Genomic DNA, 16,933 nt, shown 5'->3' with positions numbered 1-16,933 from the left:
TTTTTTCAAAAATAGGCCTTCGAGTGAACAGTTGGACCACTGGGCGATTAACAGACGGACGTTCCTTGCATTTGTAGACAAATTGTCCCGATAACTAACAACAACGGAGACAAAGGTCAAACATGGGTCTTACCTCTACTCCGCACACATTTAAGACGGACATTCTTGACCTTCTCTGAACGACTTTGTTCCTGTCTGTTTGTGGTTTGTTTGTTTACTTACATCAGTTTTTCTTTTTGCTAAAGGGAAAGAAAAAGAGGAAGTCTCTTTTTAGAACAGCGGTGTTTCAGACTTCTTTCCTCTTCTGGCCTTTTCAGGAGTGTTGTGAGAGTGTGACTGAGAGTCGGGGGGTTATTTTGCCCATAATGCGTCTGCGTGCTAAGGCATTAGAGAGGATTGGCTGTCAGGAGCCGCTCCTTATTAGTCGTCTGTCTGGCTGTTAAGAGGCTTTTCCCTGCTTTTGGAGATGGAGCTGAGAGGAAAAAAAAAAGAGGGCAAAAGGCAAAAAGAGAAGTATCTGTGACTGCCGAGAAAAAAGGAAAGAGGAACAGAGCTGGAAGAGAAACCTCGACATGTCGAAGATAAGTCACTTCCTCCATCGGACGTTTGGTTGTGAAAGGAGGTTTCTGCAAGACGTCACTGTGGCCTTTTTACTTTTTGAGAAGTGTCCCAAGAAGAAATATTAAGAAAGATCATCTTCCGCTTTTTTCCAGGCGTAAACCAGTTTATACGAGTATCCGTTACGTTGTGTTCTGTTTGTCCGGGTCTGTCTGGGTCGCGGGGGCTGCAGCCATAGCAATTGATGCCCAGACCGCCGGCCACATCCGCCAGCTCCTTTGGGAGAATCCCAAGGCCTTCCCAGGCCAGAGCTGAGAGACATAATCCCTCCAACATGTGTCCACGGTCGGCCCTGAGGTCTCCTCCCGGAAGGACATACCCGGAATACCCCCCCAGGGAAGACGTCCAGGAGGCATCCCAACCAGACGCCCGAACCGCCCCCAGCTGGCTTAATTTCAAGTTGGGTTTCTTATTGTGTGTTCCATTTGTGGTCGGAACTCGGAATTCCCGAAGGTCTGGGGGGAGTTGCTTCAACGTAAATCAACGTATATCTTGTATTACAACCTCACATACCCTGAGTTCCTAGTTGTTCCAGGACAGTTGCGTTCAAACAAACTCTTCTTCCATTAATAGCTATTCTGTTATATTAGTTTCACGGTAAATCAAAGTCGGCGGCGCGCACACAACCATGCCCTTCGTAATGGTGCGTTCCATTTGTAGTCGAAACTTTGAATGTCCGAAATGTCAGGGAACTCGGATTTCCAAACACTTAGTACTCTAGTACTCTACTTTGATTTTACCCGTAGACATGTTGCTAAGCTGTTTGTGTGCGCAAAATACCGCGTAGAGGTTGTTATGGAAAGGTATCGCTAACGGTGGCTAGCTTGAGATACGTTTGCGGCCATGATTCCACTCTTTTGCGCGATTGGTACACTCGTTCCTCAGTCCACTTCTTGGCATTTTTCAAAATCAGGCTTTGGGGCGGAGTTAGCTTTAAAACAATGGGTTTCGTTACCCTTTAATGCTAACGTAAAGTTTTATTTTGTGTACTTTGTGGGTTTTTATTAATGGGTATATTTAAGATTCACACTTTTATGTCAAGATGTTTATTCTACAATACAGCACAGCTTAGTTTAGCCACTATGGGGCAATTTGTTGTGGCTCCTACGACGTAGCTTGACTAGCACGTGGCGGAACGATGTGGAACAAGTGAGGGAAAACATGGAGAAGAAACTCTGTCCCTTTGAGCCTCAGAAAATAACCCGATAGTTGTGTGTTTCTCAGTCTGATCAGATTACCCGCAAACATCAATACAGACAACTGAAAACACAGTGGTGTGTTGACACAGGGTTTGCTCCAGTGGAACAAAAAAAAAGCCTGTTGTGGTCAGAAAGCGACCACAACAGGCTCCTCTGACCGCTCCGTCCTGCCACATTATGCACTCTGTGGACGTCTGTTTACATTCCTCAGACGCACAGGAAAGAGGCGCCGGCCTGGAAGGAGCTTGCGGCGAGGTGCAACTACAACGCGGTCACTTTGAAAAAGAGCGAGTGAGCTGTTCGTCTCAAGGCGTTTTTGCAGAACTGACGCGAGAAAAGTGGATGTTTCATTGTCACGGATCAATAGGGAAGCGATTATAACGGGGCGATAGCTGGCAGTTTTTTATCATAGTATGCATTTTTGTTCTCAGAAAGTTGCTAAAACTTTATATTTGTTTAGTTTTTCCATGACCTGTTTCGCGTTTTTATTAAAGGGATAGTTGGGGGATTTTGGACATAAGACCTCAGCCAGTGTGATGGAGACGTTTTCAAGAAATTTAAAGGGACACTGTGTAGTATTTATGGGTATATATGACCCAAAATCCACTTTTTTATACATATTATGTGCTCCTGCATTGTCTAGTCGCTGTGTAATATTCTTTGTTTCATTTTCGTAGTGTTTCAAAAAGTCATGTAAAATAACCGCGGGCCACGGTTGCATAGCCACTGTTAGCAGCGAGATGCCATGTTTCTACCGGAGCCTGTAAGGACAAACGCGAGAGAACAAATCAAGCGTCGCTTTACTTGTAGCGGAAGTCCCGCCTCCACTCTCTCCGATTCGTCTGCTACGGCCGCGGTAGCTCGCCCTCTCTCTATCTGCTGACACGGAGAAAGACGACGAGGACGACATTTGACCGGCTGAGGACACCGTAGCGCTCAGGGAAGGGAGGGGGGTGAGCAGAGGAGCAGTTCTTTGTTGTAAATTTCAGCCTCTCCTCTAGACGGCACTATAAACTACTTACTTCACCTTTAATTCAGTTCTTCTAGTCGCCGAGTTCGCTGGTGCTATGGCTAGCGCAAGTCAACGGTACACGCTAGCATGGCATTAGAAACACTCATACCGACTCCACAGTGCACCCGAGGCAAATCGATTGTAACGGCAGACTATCGATGTACATATCTGTGTTGATGGAGTGTAGGAAGGTTCCTCGTAGTTGATGTTTCTAATGCCATGCTAGCGTGTACCGTTGACTTGCGCTAGCCAGAAAACGTCTCCAGACGTCTCCATCACACCGGCTGAGTTGGAAAATAGGTCTCATGTCCAAAATTCCGAACAATCCCTTTAAGATTATAGTAGATTATAGTCACAGACTTGGATTTTCAGGTTTGTGGAACCCCACCTCCTACGAGGATTAGGGTTTGTTTCTTAATCTCCTCAGGGGGATACTTTCTACGAGGAACCTTCCTACGCTCTTAGAAATAAAAGTGATAAGTAGAACCAAAAAAGGTTTTCTGGCTTGTCCTCATAGAAGAACCCTTTTTGGCTCCAGGTAGGACCTTTTTCCACCTGGAACCCTTTTGGAGGGTTCCACCAAGAACCCTTTTAAAACCCTTTATTCAGGAAAGGGGTTTTAAAGGGTTCTCCGGATCAAAACGGTTCTTACTGGAACCATTGGTGTTACCAAGAAAGACCCTTGAAAAATGGTTCCAGGTAGAACCTCAGCCCTTGTAGAAGAACCCTTTTGGAACCCTTATTTCTAAGAGTGTAGAATTAAACCCTCTGGTTCCAAACCAAGTTCTCCTTCCACTTGGCCGCGGGCTGCCGTCGGAGTTACGTTCGTGTTATTTTAACGGTTTTGAGTTGCAAATACGGTCCCGATGTATCTGGGGACACTTCTGTGTCTGCGTATGTTTACAGTGTTTACATTACTCATGTAAACGACCGTGAGTAATGACATGCAAATATATGCGCAGCAGCAGAGGGAAATGGTGCCACAGCTTTAAGGAATCGGACTAAAAACAGACGGCGTTCTCTATCAAAGAGATCGGCAGCTCTTCCTCTGTAGAACCGTCCGTCTGCTTTCGTTCAGGACGATAATGAACCCGTGGAGTCGACCGCTGAGGTCGAGTCGACCGCTGAGGTCACGCCGACGGAAAACTAAAGACGACAAAAGACTTTTCAAGATCCGGATCGTTTTGTAGAGTCTTTAAATACTTAAAATCTAGGGATGTGAATCTTTGGGTGGCTCACGATTCGGTTCGATTCCGATTCTTAGGGTCACGATTCGATTCAAAATCGATTCAAACGATTCTCGATTCAAAAATTGATACAATGCACAGTGTGTTAAGGCAAATTATGGCGTCAAAACAATACATTTTGTATTAGATAATGTGATCATGTGATCACACACAGGCAAACTTAAAGGTGCCATATGTAAGAATGCGGCCAAAAAACGGTCACTACATTCAAATTCAAAATACAGAGATGTTTTAGGTTTCGTTTTCTGACGTAACTGGCAACCCGTGGTTGCTCGGCAGCTGAGGCTCTACTGACTGCAATGATTGGTAGATGGCGGTAGGTGGCGCCACATGACGCCAAAACATGATTTGCAGTCTGCAAAAAATGTTTTTTAATACAAATATTTTGTCTGTACTGTTGTTGTTGGTGAGTTCAGTTTGTCAGACAAAAGTTAACATTTATTCATTCAAAACAAATAAAAACATAAACAAAAGCTTAAGCTAGCTGCCTTTTTCTCCCAGAAGTTACAAAAATAAACTGTACACAAATAACACAAACTGGTGTTTTTTTCAAAATAGAAACTTCAAAAAAAATATATATATTTAAGTTTATTTATCGATTCAGAATCGTGGATGATGAGAATCGCGATTCATATGTGAATCGACCCCCCCCCCCCCCAACCCCTATTAAAATTTGACATACACATATTCTTGTGCTAACCCTAATTCTAACCCTAAAACCAGGTCTTAAAACCTTCAGAAAGCAGTTTAAAGTTGAGAGGACCAACGGAAATGTGTAAAGATTATAGACTATACCACTTTTTTGGGAGCGATATCACAAACTTGAGTATCTACCGATACCGATATCGGTCCGATACATGTCATTTTAGAGCATTTACGATCCCCATGACGCCATTAACGACACATTTGTGCTGAGTCAGGATGGCGCTAACAGGAGTTGCGTACAGCGTGACAACGGTGGCGAAAGCTACGCTAGGAGATGCTCCATCCGCCTTCAGTACGTAGGACTTATGACCTTTGACCTTTGTGCACTTTTGACTTTTCACGTTGAAGTTGTGACGTCGTTTTCTTCACTGCGACAGATATCGCCATGTGTATCGCGATATATCGAGTATCGAGATATTATCGCGTATCGCGGACCGTTTATCTTATCGTGAGGAAACCTTGTGATTCACACACACACACACACTCACACACACACACACACACACACACACACACACACACACACACACAGGAGACTGAGATAACGATGCTGTCTCACTAATTATAGTGTGCGTCTGTAACTGTGTGTGTGTGTGTGTGTGTGTGTGTGTGTGCTCATGTTAAATTGCAGTCATTAGTAAAAGATTAATTTTATGATGCAGCAGCTGCAGCCTGAACTTCCACAGACCTCGCCCACTCTCTCTCTCTCTCTCTCTCTGTCTCTCGCTCTCTCTCTCTCTCTCTCTCTCTCTCTCTCTCCCTCCCTCATCTCGACCTTTGACCTCCACTCCTTTCCATCATCTTTTATCTCTCTCGTCTTTATCTGTTTCACACTTTCTCTGCTGTCGTCTCTCTCTCTCTGTCTATTCTGAGTGATGAAGGTCAAATACACACACACACACACGCACGCACGCACACACACACACACACACACACACACACACACACACACACACATTAATATGAAGTCATATCTATATTATTTTTTAATTTATAGATTCATTTTGCATCATAAATATGTTTTTTGTCAACATTATTATTTTTTTAATGTTGATGTTTAAAGTCTGTGTGTGTGTGTGTGTGTGTGTGTGTGTGTGTGTGTGTGTGTGTGTGTGTGTGTGTGTGTGTGTGTGTGTGTGTGTGTGTGTGTGTGTGTGTGTGTCTAGTAGACTGTGTGGGTCATTTTGACCTTGTGAGGACATTTTTGGCTTTTTGAGGGTTAATACCCGGTTTTAGTGTGTTGTGTGTGTGTGTGTGTGTGTGTGTGTGTGTGTGTCGCTGGTATTCCCTTTATTGTGGGGACCTGAAATCTGTTTACACACTAACATAACGGGGACTTGCCTTTCTTGTGGGGACAAAAATCAAGTTAGGCTGAGGTCAGAGGTCAGGGTTTAGGTTAAGGTTATGGAAACCACTGTGTGTGTGTGTGTGTGTGTGTGTGTGTTCTTGTACCTGCGGCATACTGAGGACCAGTAAGGGTTTTTTCACCAACAAAGTGAGGTCATTTTTACCAAGTGAGGACATTTTGGCCGGTCCTCACTTTGTTTACGTTGAAATCACTTCTTTAGGTTGTAAACATGCTATAATCTGTTTTTAACAGAGTTCCTCAATTTGGTAAAAAAAAAAAGAAGAAAAATTTCACACACTTTTTGCTCTGGGGCTCCGCCTGCAGACATTTTTATGGTACTGCACCCAGTCGTTCTTTATAGATGTCGTTCATGAAGTAGATAGTCGTAATTGTTTTGATTTATAAAGTGGAAATGCTGGTCCTCAGTATGCAGCAAGTACAAGGATGTGTGTGTGTGTAGCTGGTATTCCCTATGTTGTGGGGACCTGAAATCTGTTTACACACTCGCGTAACGGGGACTTGCCTTTCTTATGGGGACAAAAATCAAGTTAGGCTGAGGTCAGAGTTGAGATTAATGTTATGGAAACCAGTGTGTGTGTGTTCTTGTATGGCTGCCTTTGTGAGGACCACAACATCTATATTTATATTATATTGTGTGTGTGTGTGTGTGAGCAGTTAGAGTACGCAGAGTTGAGTCTTCACCACGATGACAGAACATTGTTCAATAAGCAGTTTTCTCTCTCTCTCTCTTGTTTCCTACTTATAGAAACATAGTGGGTTTTCTCTGAGTGGGAGTAAAAAAAAAAAAAGAAAAAGAAAACCCACTATGGAGAAAAGAGTCACTGCTGCACAATCTGAGCGAGAGAAGATGGTGGTGTTTGACTCTGAAACACCAACACAAACTGCATTCACGCATCTGTTAACGACGTACAAATGAAGTTAATATTATTATTATTATTATAATGTAGAGAGGGGGATGACGAGGGTGAGGAGGGAAAGAGAGGAAGAGTGAATGTGTGGAGGAGGAGGAGGAGGTGGTGGAGGAGAGAAGCCAAGGCCTTTGGGCGAAGCCAAGATCGCCTACAGATGCTCCTTCACTCCTTCACTCTATTCTCACATCACTCTCTCCATCACGTGTCCTCTTTTTTTTTTATTCTCACACTCTCCCCCTTTTTCACTAATCTGACTCTCTCTCCTCGTCCTCCCTCAGAGGAGATGAATGTAGGCCAGTGGAGGAGTGAAGTGAAGGACACACACACACACACACACACACACACACACACACACACACACACACACACACACACACACACACACACACACACACACACACACACACCTCTTGTACTTGCTGCATACTGAGGACTGGGTTGCTGACAAAGTGAGGACCAGCATTTCCACTTTATAAATCAACACAATTACAAATATCTACTTCATGAATGATATCTATAAAGAACTACTGGGTGCAGTACCACAAAATGTCTGCAGGTGGAGCCCCAGAGCAAAAAGGGCTGGAAAACTTTTTAATTATTATTTTTTTTTATAATTTTTGGTCCAAAATTTGACAGAAAAACGTCATACTATACTATGTCGTCCAAAATTTAAAAAAAATCTTTGACAAATAAATTTTGGTCCAAAATTTGACAAATACATTTTGGTCCAAAATTTGACAAGAACTACTATACTATGTCGTCCAAAATTTGACAAAAAAATTTTTACCCAAAATTTTTGGTCCAAAATTGGACAAAAACGTCATATTATACTATGTCGTCCAAAATTTGAAAAAAAAAAAATTTGAGCCAAAATTTGAAAAAAAAAAAATCCCCTAAATGTGGAAAAAAAAATTTGACCCAAAATGTGAAAAAAAAATTTGACCCAGAATTTGAAAGAAATTTTTTTGCCAAAATTTGAAAAAAAAAATTTAGCCAAAATTTTTGGTCCAAAATTTGACAAAAACGTCATACTATACTATGTCGTCCAAAATTAGATTTTTTTTTTGACAAATTGAGTATAGCATGTTATAGCGTGCTATTAACGTAAACGGCGGGTTTTTTGTATCGAGTTAAATCTTTGGTTCTTCTTGAAAAAGTGTGACGTGAAGTGACGACATTTACGATGTTCCATGAATGCATCTTGAAGCTTTGAGAACTGTTGCTCTATAATACTCTGCGTTTACGTAACAATCGTGTCTTCATTGACAGATGAATGAAGGTGCGATTATCCGAATAAAAACCTTATTTAATTAAGTATAAACGTTTGTTTATAGAAGTGATGACATTTACGTTGTTCCATGAATGCATCTTCAAGCTGCCCCTCTAATCCTAATGAATGTTGTGATTCACCGAGTAAAAGTCTTAAATAATTGAGCATTAACAGCTGGTTTTTTTGCCTGTTTAAAGTTAAATCTTTGGTTCTTCTCGCGTCTGAGCTCCTGTTTAAGTTTAGCCTTTTTTTTTTCTCCCCGTCGGCTTCTTTTATTCTCCTCTTCTTTTAAACGATAATATATTTAATTACCGTCTACTTTTCTCCTCTCTGTGTCTCTGACAGGGCGTGGGTGTGTGTGTGAGAGCAGCTGCAGTCGGGTACACCATCAACTCTTATTAGATCACTGTCTTCACACACACACACACACACACACACACACACACACACACACACACACACACACACACACACACACACACACACACAAAGTTAGCATACAGGCAACACACTGTTCTTGTGAGTGCAGCGCGGTCACAGGTTTTTAAGCTGAGTGTTTTTTAACTGTAGAAAAAAAAGAGATGACATGAAAAATGTCAATTAATTAGCTTCGTTAGCTACATCTGCTGCACACACACACACACACGGACAGGGAGGAAGACGGTCAGACACAGGGGAGGAATGCTGCACGCTCAGATAAAACTGGGAAGGAAGTCTGAGTCGGGGGTTGTCATGACCACCACGCCCTTCACACCCTGCCCCCAACACACACACACACACACACATGTACACACACATGCACACACACATGCACACACACATGCACACACACATGCACACACACGTCTGTGTCGATGGTTGGACAGTTTGTATGAGATAAGAGAAAATGTTTTGTGCAAAAGTGGCGACAAATAATCGCACATGACGCGTTATCTGTGTGTGTGTGTGTGTTTGTGTGTGTGTGTGTGTGTGTGTTGATTTCTTCCTGCTATTGTCAGTTGTGTGTGTGTGTGTGTGTGTGTGTGTGTGTGTGTGTGTGAAGTCTTGTTCCTGTGTGTTTCCACGCGTGTGCGTCAAACACTGCAACGAATAACCAATTTGATAACAGATGAATGACTTCAAATCTGCTTTTTTTTCTCCATTATAATAAATATCTATTTTGAGTGATTTCAGCTTCTTAAATGTAGTGAAAAAGTGAAAATATGATAAACATTTAAGACGCTGAATCATCGGAGAACGTGTTTTTGATTCCACGGAAACATGCGATTCATTTAGTCGTCGGTTAACGATTGATTTTGTCGATAAAATCCAGAGTTAGAAGCTTTTCCAGGCGCGTTAATAAGAGATTATTATTAGTGCCGGACACATTAGTGGTGGTTAGTGGCGTCAACGCTAACGCATGACGCGTTTCCATGACGACTGACCGGAAAAAGACACGCGTGGCGTCATGGTTTACGTGCCGCGGCACCGGAGACCAGGCACCGTTTACCAGTTAGCTCCGTTAGCTGCGTTAGCACCGTTAGCGACGCCTACAGTCGAACTGGAGCAGTCTGTTTATTAAACGTAAAGAGCAGCGCTAACAAATAACCTGTGTACTACGTATGTGCGCCTCTGTTTTTAAAGTTTAGCGTCACTTCAGAGACTCATTCTAACAATCGGGAGTCACCTAAAAATGGCGTCACGCTACATTAACGTGCGCTAACGTGCCCGGCGTTATTAATAATCAAATTTGTTATTAAAATCCAGAAGTTAGAAGCTTTTCCTGGCACGTTAATAAGAGATTATTATTAGTGCTGCAAACGTTAGCGGTTGTTAACTGCGTCAACGATAACGCAAATGACGCGTTTCCATGACGACTGACCGGAAAAAGTCACGCGTGGCGTCATGGTTTACGTGCCGCGGCACCGGAGACCAGGCACCGTTTACCAGTTAGCTCCGTTAGCTGCGTTAGCACCGTTAGCGGCGCCTACAGTCGAGCTGGAGCAGTCTGTTTATTAAACGTAAAGAGCAGCGCTAACAAATAACCTGTGTACTACGTATGTGCGCCTCTGTTTTTAAAGTTTAGCGTCACTTTAGAGACTCATTCTAACAATCGGGAGTCACGTAAACATGGCGTCACGCTACGTTAACGTGCGCTAACGTGCCCGGCGTTATTAATAATCAAATTTGTTATTAACATCCAGAAGTTAGAAGCTTTTCCAGGCACGTTAATAAGAGATTATTATTAGTGCTGCGAACGTTAGCGGTTGTTAAAGGCGTCAACGCTAACGCAAATGACGCGTTTCTATGACGACTGACCGGAAAAAGACACGCGTGGTGTCATGGTTTACGTGCCGCGGCACCGGAGTCCAGGCACCGTTTTACCAGTTTGCTCCGTTAGCTGCGTTAGCTCCTTTAGCACCGTTAGCGGCGCCTACAGTCGAACTGGAGCGGTCTGTTTATTAAATGTAAAGAGCAGCGCTAACAGATAACCAGTGTACCTGTGTGCTACGTATGTGTGCCTCTGTTTTTAAAGTTTAGCGTCACTTTAGAGACTCATTTTAACTATCGGGAGTTACGTAAACATGGCGTCACGCTACGTTAAAGTGCGCTTATGTGCCCGGCGCTATTTAGAATCAATTTTGTTATTAAAATCCAGAAGGTAGAAGCTTTTCAAGGTACGTTAATTAATTAAAGAGATTATTATTAGTGCTGCGAATGTTAGCGGTTGTTAACGGCGTCAACGCTAACGCAAATTACGCGTTGCCATGACGACTGACCGGAAACAGACACGCGTGGCATCATGTTTACGTGCCGCAGCACCGGAGTCCAGGCACCGTTTACCAGTTAGCTCCGTTAGCTCCTTTAGCACCGTTAGCTGCGCCTACAGTCAAACTGCAGCGCTCTGTTTATTAAACGTAAAGAGCAGCGCCTGTGTACCTGTGTTACTACGTATGTGTGCCTCTGTTTTTAAAGTTTAGCGTCACTTTAGAGACTCATTCTAACAATCGGGAGTCACGTAAACATGGCGTCACGCTACGTTAACGTGCGCTAACGTGCCCGGCGTTATTAATAATCAAATTTGTTATTAACATCCAGAAGTTAGAAGCTTTTCCAGGCACGTTAATAAGAGATTATTATTAGTGCTGCGAACGTTAGCGGTTGTTAAAGGCGTCAACGCTAACGCAAATGACGCGTTTCTATGACGACTGACCGGAAAAAGACACGCGTGGTGTCATGGTTTACGTGCCGCGGCACCGGAGTCCAGGCACCGGTTTACCAGTTTGCTCCGTTAGCTCCGTTAGCTGCGTTAGCTCCTTTAGCACCGTTAGCGGCGCCTACAGTCGAACTGGAGCGGTCTGTTTATTAAACGTAAAGAGCAGCGCTAACAAATAACCAGTGTACCTGTGTGCTACGCATGTGCGCCTCTGTTTTTAAAGTTTAGCGTCACTTTAGAGACTCATTCTAACAATCGGGAGTCACGTAAACATGGCGTCACGCTACGTTAACGTGCGCTAACGTGCCCAGCGATATTAATAGTCAATTTTGTTATTAAAATCCAGAGGATGGAACCTTTTCCAGGCGCGTGAATAAGAGATTATTATTCTTATCAAAAGATAGTTCGTATTTTAAAACGCGGCACGCAATATTTGTGTTCATTTTAACGCAAAGCTGTCGCTTTTTTTTCCACATTTCAAGCTATTACTTTGAATATATCCGGTAAAACAACGTTACATTGCAGTTTTATTTTGTCTTAAAGGCTAAAAAAAGGACATTTGAAATGAATCTGAGGTCCTGCTGCTCTCACACTGCCCCCTGCTGGACGACATTGTAACTACCTCAGACAGTCAGTTTTTTGTATAAAAAAATAATTTCACCTTTATTTTATGTCTCTTTATGACCAAATTGGAAACTCATCATCACATGACCTCGAACCTGGTGGAGGAGGGGGCGTGGCCTTGTAACCCTCAGGGTTGCTGATTGGAACTTTAAAAGCTCTTTAAACCTAATGTTTTCATCACCTTTTTATTTACACTAACTGAAGTTTTTTGTGTACTTTAAAACCTCCATATCAGACCGACAGTGTGTGCGTGTGTGTATGCGTGTGTGTGTGTGCGTGCGTGCGTGCGTGTGTGTGTGTGCGTGTGTGTCTCGGTGCCCTTGCCGGCTCCGCTCTGACGTCGCGTTTCTAAAAATAGCTCAGATTCACCTGTGAAGAGGGAGTGAAGGAGACGTAGAGGTGAAGGTAGCAAGAGAGGAGAGGAAACGAGGAGACGTCAGGTGAGGTCATTAAAGGTCGTGAACGAGGAAAAAAAAAAAAGAATGAAAAAAAAAACTGCACAACGTTAGCACCGGATATTTAAACGGGTTAGAAATATTACGTACTCTATCTTTAAGTCTTTATTATTCAAATTCTGTTTAAATAAGTTTTTTTTTTTTTGCATGGTCTGTAATTTGACTAAAAGATGCAGAGGTGGACGGAGGAAAGACGAGGACAGACGAGAGGATGTGAGGTGTCCAGTGTCTCAGCTCAATGGACACCACACACACACACACACACACACACACACACGTGCTGGTTTTGCAGACTTTGTGAGGACCACCAAAGAAATAATACTTACCTTAAGCCTAAAACCAGGTCTTAAGCTGAGGTGGACAACATTCAAAATAGGGATAAAAAATAGATTAGATTCATTTAGCAAATAATACACATTGTACACAATATATTGAAGTACTTGAAGTACCTTAACTTAACTGGGTGAATTACTTAAATTAATATGCACTAGAATGTATTAGACACATTCAATACTGTATTTATGAATACGTTCTATATATATATACACACACATATATCTATAAAATGTTTATTTTATCAATTATGTCAATAAAATGAATATTATTGACATAATTAATATTAACATTAATATTATTAAAACCAGGACCGAACAAAATGTCCTCACAAAGATGGGGTTCTTTGACACACACACACACACACACACGTGCATTATTCATGACCCTATTCACCACCCTAACCCTAAAACCAGGTCTTAACCCTGAAAAAGCCCCTTTAAAGATGTGAGGTCCTCACTACGTATGATTTTTGCTTCGGTCCTCACAAAGCCTCGAATACAAGAACACACACGCTCTATTGTTCACGTACATATCCTGTTAATCCTGACCTCTGACCTTTACTTTTCACTGACGTTGACCTAATGTGACGTTGAACATCTTACCGTGTTACTGTAACACACACACACACACATACTGGTTTTGCATCCTTTGTGAGGACCCTCATTGACATAATCACCTTAAAACTAGGTTTTAACCCCTGAAAAAGCCCCTTTAAAGACAAAAATGTCCTCACTTTGCCAAAATGTCCTCACTACATATGTTTTTTTGCGGGGTCCTCACAAAGCCTCAAATACAAGAACACACACTCTCTATCGTTTGTGTACATTAATCCTAACCTTGTCCGTCCTGACCTCTGACCTTTTCTTTTCACCGACGTTGACCTAATGTGACGTTAAAAATCTTACCTGTGTTACTGTAACACACACACACACACACATACATACTGGTTTTTGCTTTTTGGTCCTCACAAAGCCTCAAATACAAGAACACACACTCTCTATTGTTAATGTACATAATCTGCATATTTTTTTCTGTCCATCCTGACCTCTGACCTTTATTTTTCACTGACGTTGACCCAAGGTGACGTTGAAAATCTTACCCGTAACACACACACACACACACACACACACATACACGCACATACTGGTTTTGCATCCTTTGTGAGGACCCTCATAGACATAATTACCCCTAAAACCAGGTTTTAACCCCACGAAAAAACCCATTTAAAGATGTGAGGAGCAGACAAAATGTCTTTAACTTTGATCTGACGCTAAAAATCTTACCCGTGTTACTGTAACACACACACACACACACACACACACACAGGGCTCAGGTGTCTGGTGTCAGGTCTCTGCTGCCCGTAACGTTGAGTGGCGTAATTACCTGACTTGTGCTGTGTGACTGACTGAGTGTGTGTGTGAGTGTGTGTGAGTGTGTGAGTGTGTGAGTGAGTGAGTGTGTGTCGGGGTAATAGCTTGAGTCTGTGCTGTATTCAGACGTGGATATTACTCACACACACACACACACACACACACAGAGGAGGAGAAAGTGAGTCCATTATAATAGTAATAATAATAACGATGATAAACGTCGGCGCTCGGAGGAGAGGGAGGGTGAAGAAAGTGCGCTGGTTCCACCGTCTGCTCGGCTACAGGTGAGCGCCGCGGCGGCGGCGGTGGCGGTTTTTGTCGTTGCCATGTGAACCACGTTTGAAGTTTTCTAAGAAGTGAAACTGGATCTTTGGTTTGGTTTTTTTTTGTCATTTTTCTTTCTCCTCGTCCCTCGCCCACTCCAAATGTCACTTTGAGCCGTGAGTCATCGCGCGAAGAAGCGCGCGGCTGCGTCGGGGTGACCTTTTTGCCTCGGAAGACGCCCCAAAGTTTGCTTTTATTTTTTTATATAGGTGTTAAATCAGTGGAAAATGTGTTTTAAGTCATCATTCTTTTAAAGATGGCTGTATCTGTTAGTGTTGCTGTAGAAACTCATTATATTCGTCAATTTATGGCCAGAAAACGGCTTAGAGGCACCCTTAATCCACGTTTAATCTGACAGATTAGGTTTTTGTACCTAATATAAAAATAATATATAACGTTTTATGGGAAAAAAAGTCGAATAAAACTGGATTTTTAGATTGTTTAGATGTGTTTTTGAGGATAAGTGACATTAAAGTCGTATGTAATCAATGATTTTAATAGAAATTCAAATATAAAGATGGAAAAAAAAAAGTTTTACACTCTTTAACGACAATAAGTTTAGGTCAAAAAAAACAATCTCACTGTTTTTATTGCTTTTTCTAAGTGGGAACTAAAGTTTTCGTCTCCCACACCAAACCCCATAGAGAAAAGCATCGTTTTTTTTACATCACAGCCCACAGGAGTTCACAGGAGGTGTCGATCCACTGCTGCCTCCGTCACTAAGTTCAAACATGTTATTTTGTAAATTCGGCTTTTAAAAACCTTTCTTCCGAGTTACTTTAGTGACGCAAATGTACAAAAACGTTGCAGCGGTAGAGCAGTGGCAGAGTAGCGGCTCCTGTGTCGTGTGAGCTAAAATCGACTGTTTTTTCAATGGAGTTTGGTGTTGAAAAGATTGTGTTTTTTTATGCATGGAAAAAACTATTTACAGTTTAAAACAATTATTAAACAACAGGTTATGACGTAAATCTCACTGTTTTTATTGCTTTTTCTAAGTGGAAACCAAAGTTTTCGTCTCCCACACCAAACCCCATAGAGAAAAGCAGCGTTTTTTTTACATCACAGCCCACAGGAGTTCACAGGAGGTGTCGATCCACTGCTGCCTCCGTCACTAAGTTCAAACATTTTATTTTGTAAATTCGGCTTTTAAAAACCTTTCTTCCGAGTTACTTTAGTGACGCAAATGTACAAAAACGTTGCAGAGGTAGAGCAGTCGCTGAGCAGCGGCTCCTGTGTGGCGTGAGCTAAAATCGACTGTTTTTCCAATGGAGTTTGGTGCAGCGCAGTTTTGAAAGAGGAGATTTTAGACGTATTATCTCACATTTTTGGCGTCGTAGCTTAGCTCGACTTGGACATTAACCTAAGTCCCTTTCTTTTCTTTTCTTTTTTTGCCCTTTTTTTCCCTCTCGTGGGGAGAATTTGGCGGAGAAGCTGCCGCGTTTCACACCGAGAGCCCACACGAGTGCAGTTGTTGCTTCTGTCGAAAAGCTAAAAAACCTTCTCCCACATAATCGCAGCAGCAGCAGCAGCAGCAGCAGCAGCCGTACTGTGTGTGTGTGTGTGTGTGTGTGTGTGTGTGTGTGTGTGTGTGTCGTTGGGTTTTAGCCAAACTTTAAATTCATGCACGTTTTTTAACGACACGTAACCTTTGAGGAAAGTTCCGAGGTAACTTTTGACTAATCTGCGATTACGCGCGGCGTCTATATTTAGAAAATAGTGGTGGAATTAGAGAAATTTTTGCATCATTTTTTTGTGTGTGTGTGTGTGTGGGCCGGAAAACATACTATATATACTATATACTATATATGTATATATATATATATATATGGTGTTCTTCCCACATAGGGTAATTAGGCTTCTGTGTGAGTCGCAGCATTTACAGTAAACTTACTGACACACACACACACACACACACACACACACACAGCAGATTCTCCACCAGTATAATTACTGGATGAGCTGCTGCCGATGCTCCCGCTGTGCCGTTGTCACGGCAACGGCAACAGCCCACCTCTGCAGCAGGAAGAGGAGGAGGAGGAGGAGGAGGAGGAAAATGTATTTAAATAATAAAAAACCAGAACGATAGAAAGAGGAGGAGGAGGAGGAGGAGGAGGAGAAAGAGGGGAGATTAGAGGGGGAGGAGGAGGAGGAGAGGAGGTGATGTCAGGACATGAGGAGGAAGAGGAGGAGGAGAAAGAGAGGAGGGAGCAGCTGTTTTTAACTCCAGTGTCTGTGATCATTAATGTGTTCACCACACACACACAGTAGTGCTGATAGTTTTGCTGCACAGACAGACA

At 42.6% G+C, this 16,933-nt stretch overlaps 1 protein-coding gene across 1 annotated transcript in view; it reads left to right on the top strand.

The window, feature by feature from the left end:
* Positions 1-16,933, top strand: part of dgki (diacylglycerol kinase, iota) — a gene marked incomplete at both ends in the record, with an annotated part of 61,646 nt that overhangs the window by 9,252 nt on the left and 35,461 nt on the right. The gene's annotated exons all lie outside the window — the stretch shown is intronic.

The sequence above is a fragment of the Microchirus variegatus genome, assembly GCF_963457635.1.
Source record: "Microchirus variegatus genome assembly, chromosome: 20".
NCBI lineage: Eukaryota > Metazoa > Chordata > Actinopteri > Pleuronectiformes > Soleidae > Microchirus > Microchirus variegatus.
This window is presented reverse-complemented; position numbering and strand designations above follow the sequence as displayed.